At 42.7% G+C, this 6,645-nt stretch overlaps 1 pseudogene; it reads right to left on the minus strand.

Annotated features, from left to right (window-relative positions):
- Positions 1-1,513: 1,513 nt before the first annotated feature.
- On the minus strand, positions 1,514-1,610 carry LOC145537273 (U2 spliceosomal RNA; annotated as a pseudogene).
- Positions 1,611-6,645: the final 5,035 nt, after the last annotated feature.

Raw genomic sequence — 6,645 nt, forward strand, 5'->3', positions numbered from 1 at the left:
AGTACAATAGGAGGATCAAATCCATATTCAGAGGAGTTAGGAGGCAGGGGGCAGCAAGGAGATGGAATAAGGTCAGGGTGCATGTCCTACCCGTTCGGTGGGGGATGTAAGGAGGGAGGAAGGACAGTGTCATTTTCAAACCTGAGAAATGCTGAGAGGTGGAGGATCCACGGCTGAGTGAGAGAGTGATGATGCACAAGGAGGAGGAGGAGTACCATTGATGTGGCGAGACCCAGAGCCAAGGGGTTGCAGAGGGATGGAGGGCACCAGGCGCTGAAGAAGGAACAGGTGGTGACTCCTGGTGGGACTGGGAGCATCTGTGGAGAGGGCTTCTCTCAGAGAAAATTCTTTCCCCTTCCTGCTGTGTGCTCCCTTCTCTCTCCCAGTTTCCAAGATCTGCAGGAGACTGGACTCCCAGCTGCTGGGGCAGTCTGAGGGCACTGTCTTCCTGGGCACTAGGTCCATGGGTGGAGTCAAAACAAATGTCCTCTTGGTCATCATTTGGGGCTTGTTTCAGATTAGAGGTGTGATTTCACCAAGGGCTTCTGTTTTTGGTCTTTTATCAACACCACAAAAATCACATTATCCCACTGATCATTAGATTACTCTCACTAACATCATAACCACATTGCATACCCACAAATACATCACTATTCACTTAGGCTAATCAGTTTTAATGACACTCGCTTCAGTTTCTTTCATAAATCATATGCTTTTATGAGATAATGGAGGAGAAACATCTAACTTTGAACTCGAACAAATGAAAAGTGAATGCATGTGTTTTTAAATATATTTTTGTTGACTTCCCATGTCCATTACTTAAAGGGCAAAGAATATCTCCTGACTTCTCTTTTAGAAATAAATGAGGCAAAAGTACAGTGGATTTTGAATACTAAATCATTCACTGGAATGTGTTGCAAACAAATAATAAACGTAGCTCCTCCTTCATTGGCTTTGCACAAATCTCAGCTGAATAGAAATCAATGGTGGGAAACAGCGTGTCTGATAGTCTCCAAAAGCAGTAAGGAGGAAAATCTTAACACCACCCCCTTACAGGAGCAGAATCAGACTCAGCTTGCTGTGTTGTCTGTGGAAAATAGAATAGCAATTTCTTCCATCCAACAAACGTATATTGAATTCCTACTATGCGCCACACCAGGTACAGAGATGGATAAAACATTTTCTGTAGCACCTGCAGAGAGAGCTTCAGCAGACAGTAGCCTTGTCCCACCCATTTTATGTTCCCCTTCCATCCATCTCTGCAAATGCACACCCAGACATCCAAAAATGCATGGATTTTATGTCCCTCACCACCCCCTGCCCACCCTTCTGCCAGGGAGAGGCCAGCTCTCAGGAGTGCCCCATGGGAGGTAATTGAGCCATCCTCCTTGGTGGACCTACCCTGAGATCCCAACCCTGTGACTTCCTGCCTTCTCTCTCATACCCTCCTAGTCCATCAGGAGACACCAGATCCTTGCCTCAGGCTGTCCTTCAGAGGATTCCTGCCAGAGACAGGGGCTCAGAGAAGAAGTTTGCTCCTGCTGGGGCAAACAGAAGTCAGCTGAAGACAGATACTACAATTGATCTTAGCCAAAAGGCCAAGAAGCAATATAGTGAAAATGAGTATACTACCCAAAGCAATCTATAGATTCAATGCCAATCCCTATCAAGCTACCAACAGTATTTTTTACAGAACTAGAACAAATAATTTCACAGTTTGTATGGAAACACAAAAAACCTTGAACAGCCAAAGCAATCTTGAGAAAGAAGAACGGAACTGGAGAAATCAACCTGTCTGACCTCAGACTGTACTACAAAGCTACAGTCATCACGACAGTATGGTACTGGCAAAAAGACATAAATATAGATCAATGGAACAAAATAGAAAGCCCAGAGATGAATCCACGCACCTATAGATGCCTTATCTTTGACAAAGGAGGCAAAAATATACAATGGAGAAAAGATAATCTCTTTAACAAGTGGTGCTGGGAAAACTGGTCAACCACCTGTAGAAGAATGAAACTAGAACACTTTCTAACACCATACACAAAAATAAACTCAAAATGGATTAAAGATCTAAATGTAAGACCAAAAACTATAAAGCTCCTAGAGGAAAACATAAGCAGAATACTCTCTGACATAAATCACAGCAAGATCCTCTATGACCCACCTCCCAGAGTAATGGAAATAACAACAAAAATAAACAAATGGGACCTAATTAAACTTAAAAGCTTTTGCACAACGAAGGAAACTATATGCAAGGTGAAAAGGCAGCCTTCAGAATGGGAGAAAATAACAGCAAACAAAACAACTGGCAAAGAATTAATCTCCAAAATATACAAGCATCTCATGAAGCTCAATACTAGAAAAATAAACGACTCAATCAAAAAATGGGCCAAAGAACTAAACAGACGTTTCTCCAAAGAAGACATACAGATGGCCAACAAATACATGAAAAGATGCTCAACATCACTCCTTATCAGAGAAATGCAAATCAAAGCCACAATGAGGTTCCATCTCATGCCGGTCAGAATGACTGTTATCAAAAAGTCTACAAACAATAAATTCTGCAGAGGGTGTGGAGAAAAGGGAACCCTCTTACACTGTTGGTGGGAATGCAAACTAGTAAAACCACTATGGAGAACAGTGTGGAGAATCCTTAAAAAGCTGGAAATAGAACGCCATGACCCAGCAATCCCACTGCTGGGCATACACACCGAGGAAACCAGAACTGAGAGACACGTATACCCCAACGTTCATTGCAGCACTGTTTATGATAGCCAGGACATGGAAGCAACCTAGATGTCCATCAGCAGAAGAATGGATAAGAAAACTGTGGTACATATACACAATGGAATATTACTCAGCTATAAAACAGAATGCATTTGAGTCAGTTCTAATGAGGTGGATGAAACTGGAGCCTATTATACAGAATGAAGTAAGTCAGAAAGAAAAACACCAATACTATATATTAACGCATATATATGGAATTTAGAAAGATGGTAATGATGACCCTATATGCAAGACAGCAGAAGAGGCACAGATGTAAACAACAGACTTTTGGGCTCTGCAGGAGAAGGTTAGGGTGGGATGATTTGAGAGAATAGCATTGAAACATATATTACCATATGTGAAAGAGATGACCAGTCCACGTTTGATGCATGAAACAGGGCACTCAAAGCCGGTGCACTGGGACAACCCAGAGGGGTGGGATGGGGAGGGAGGTGGGAGGGGGGTTTGGGACAGGGTTCTAGTACCCATGGCTGATTCATGTCAATGTATGGCAAAAACCACCACAATATTGTAAAGTAATTAGCCTCCAATTAAAATAAATAAATAAATTTAAAAAAGAAAAGAAATCAACCCGAGGAAACCGCATTCAAAGAGAAGTGGGTCCATCCAGTCTCTGGAATGATGGTGCTTAAACAAACCAAAAAAAAAAAAAACCTAGCATTTTCTGCTCTTGATCAGATGGCAAGCATGTTCTAGTTGAAGAAGCAGACATAATATATAAGTTCATTCACTAAATCCTGCTAGGTGCCAGGATGAAAGCAATTAAGACATGAAATGGGAGCATTGAGGAGGAAGTATTCTCTGTGGGGTGTGCGTAGATGTGTGTGTATCTGTGTGTAGTGGTGCGATTGGTCAGAGTCTCAGAGACATTGTGCAGTGCTGGTGTTTGAGCTTATCTGTATTGATGAATTGGGATCCCAGGGAGAGAAGAGGAAGAAGGACATCCTGGCAACCTTTCCCCATGAATACACTGTCCTCTGCCCTAGCGGTATCTTTCTCCAAAATCACGTGCAAACTCTGTGTGGCATAAGAAGCTCTTTAAAATATGGTCCCAAGCCGCCGATGGGACATATTTGGTCCATACGCTTTGCCTCCCTGAACTTCTTTTAGTACTTCCACAACATGCTTTTTCACAGTTCCTTTCCTTTGCATGTTCTACTCCCATCACCTAAATGCTCAGCTTGGCAAGGTGACACTTGTCAATCTAGTACCCAGAGCAAAAGATGGCACCTTGGCAAAAACCTCCAGAGCTCTCTCTCTCTGGAGCTGCTGCTGCCTTCTCCTGGTGTGGACACGTTCTGGCAAGCTAGGCGGGCAGGGACCACCCCTCTCTTCTGATTGACCTCGTGGGTATAATCCTGCTGTCCAGGTCTCTTCCATGGACGATAGCTCCTAAGTCAGACAGGCCGGGACCTGGGACCTTTTGCTGCGGTGCAACGCTTGCAACCTGGACAAACGACTCCTCAAGCAACAAAATACAAAGAAACTATATGGGGCTAAAATAACTGTGTGCATGTGCAGCTGGGGCAAATTCTGGAGAAAAAGATACAAAGAGACCAAAAAGCTTAATTTTCACTTTTGAAGCTGCTGCTGCTGCTAAGTCGGTTCAGTCGTGTCTGACTCTGTGCGACCCTATAGACGGCAGCACACACGTTTGAAGAGCTGGGAGAAAAAACAGGATACCACATGCCCCCTGCACACAATACCACCAAAGAGGTGGGCAAACCACCTAAGCCACCCCTCTGGCCTGATTCCCTAGACACACCCCTACCCTCACCCCATATAATGGGAACAAGGTGGGAACAAGGTTGCCCCACCTTGGTGAGTGAGAAAGCAAGGGAACCTGTTCTCACTCCCTCCTATTGCAGCAGGGGCATCAATAAAACCTTGCCTGAATTTGTCTGGCCTCTAGTCAATTTCTATTGATTAAGGAGTCCAAGAACCCTGGTCGGTAACTTACATATCCACTCACTTCCACCTATAGAAATGTTGAACCCTTTTGTTTTCAGCCTTCCAATGCCAACCACTGCGGGGAAACGGAGTACTGAGGTATGATGAAATTTTCCTCTGGTCTCATCACAGGTAGGCAGACTAGAATTTTCTGTTAAGATTACCCCAAATCTAAGCCCTACACTTTGTTGACCTCTTTATCAAAATCGCCTTTGGATAATTAAGAGAAAAGTTGGCCCTCATTACAAAAATCTTTTAAAAGCTTATGCCTTTCAATCTCAGATCTTGCCCATGAAATCTTTCCTGAGTGAATATAAACCTTTGGACTAAGACCTGTTTGTTGCCCCATCCACTTCAGCCTTTATTTGAGGTGCCTCACTATGTCTTCCTCCACAGCATTATGCCTTTGCCGAATCAGAATTACAGCAAAATAAATTAATTATTATGGAGTTGATATGATGGGCCTAGAAGAAGGAGGCTGGAACGAAGCCTTTTGAAGGACTATTATTCCCCATTGTAATAGGTTTTATTGCTATTAAGAATTAGCACACAATGGTTTCTACAACTGGATGAATTACATAAATGTTAATGTCAACATCAGACATCATTTAGAAAAGATATGGAGAAGCATTTTCTGTTTGTAAATGTCAAAACCATTTCTCATCCATCAGGTAATAATTTTTCAATTTTCTTTTCACAAATATAGTACATTGTCAGTGCTACTGAAGTCATAATTGATTTCACAGCTAAAAACCATGGGAAGCCAAAGGACCTTCATTATAAGACAGAACTTGAAAATCTGAATAAGATACCATTTCCCTCAAGAACCACAAGATCAATACACGACTGCAGCAGATGGAGCTGAACCTTGCATTTACTACATAATCTTGGCTTTGGAAGAGTGCCAGATGGCAGTGAAGTAGGTCTTAAGTGACCATCAAGGGCTCAAATGGGTTGCTTAGTAAAAAAAAACATGGTGCTTTCAATTAAATGTCAAAGACAATTACAGGGGAACCAGCAGAGAGCTTCAGAAGTAAGACAGAAAGATTACATTTCACTAACCTAACACTCCCATTACCAAACTTCCCATCTTTTGGCATTTTGGCAGAAACTTAGTTGCTCCAGCAACGCACGATGTTCTACATTCATGGAAACACACAATCAAAGGACTTTGGAGTAAATGTCAGTTTCCAAATAATATGTGGGTGATTTAAGGTCATGGAAGTGTGAAATGGCAAGACTCTTCTTTTGATCTCTCAGCCAACACCTAGAACTCTTGAAATTCTTGAACCTGGCCATCATTCTTATGGTAAAAATAAAATATACCAACAACCATGTCCCTTTACTGCAGAACTGATGAATCCTTTCCAGTGTTTTCACTGGCTCTGTTTTCACCCTTTCCCCCAGTCCCACTGATCATCAATTATTGGTGAAATGCCTTGAAGCTATGACAAACGCAGGCTTCAGTCTTCAGCCATCAGGCTGGGGTCTTCTGGTAGTTTGGAGGACCCAGTTGTTAGCCCTCTGAATTCATTCTAGAAGTATTGGACTACAGCGAATATAATCTGTGTTTATAGCTAGACCAGCTAAGGAGATTTTATTTATGTGCAGCCCAGAGGTTGGTCCACCACCTTCAGAGAAACTAAGAAGTGGGCTCCTACCATGACCAGTCCAGGACAAACTTAAGAAGAAAGGCAAGTCTGTGTTTGGCATTCCTTTGTCCATCCTTTAGGGACTCCCATCTTTTCTGTATCCTAGGCCTAGTTACCTGAGGAAGCACCTTAGAAGCCACAGTTCCCAAACTTCCTCAAGGGAGTGCTAGATCAATGAGATATTAGTAGGCATTCGTGAGCAACACACTCACTGACAAGACTGTTTGGGAAATTATAATGTGCCATATCC

Source organism: Giraffa tippelskirchi, chromosome X, assembly GCF_054371585.1.
Source record: "Giraffa tippelskirchi isolate mGirTip1 chromosome X, T2T-mGirTip1v1.2.pri, whole genome shotgun sequence".
Lineage (NCBI taxonomy): Eukaryota > Metazoa > Chordata > Mammalia > Artiodactyla > Giraffidae > Giraffa > Giraffa tippelskirchi.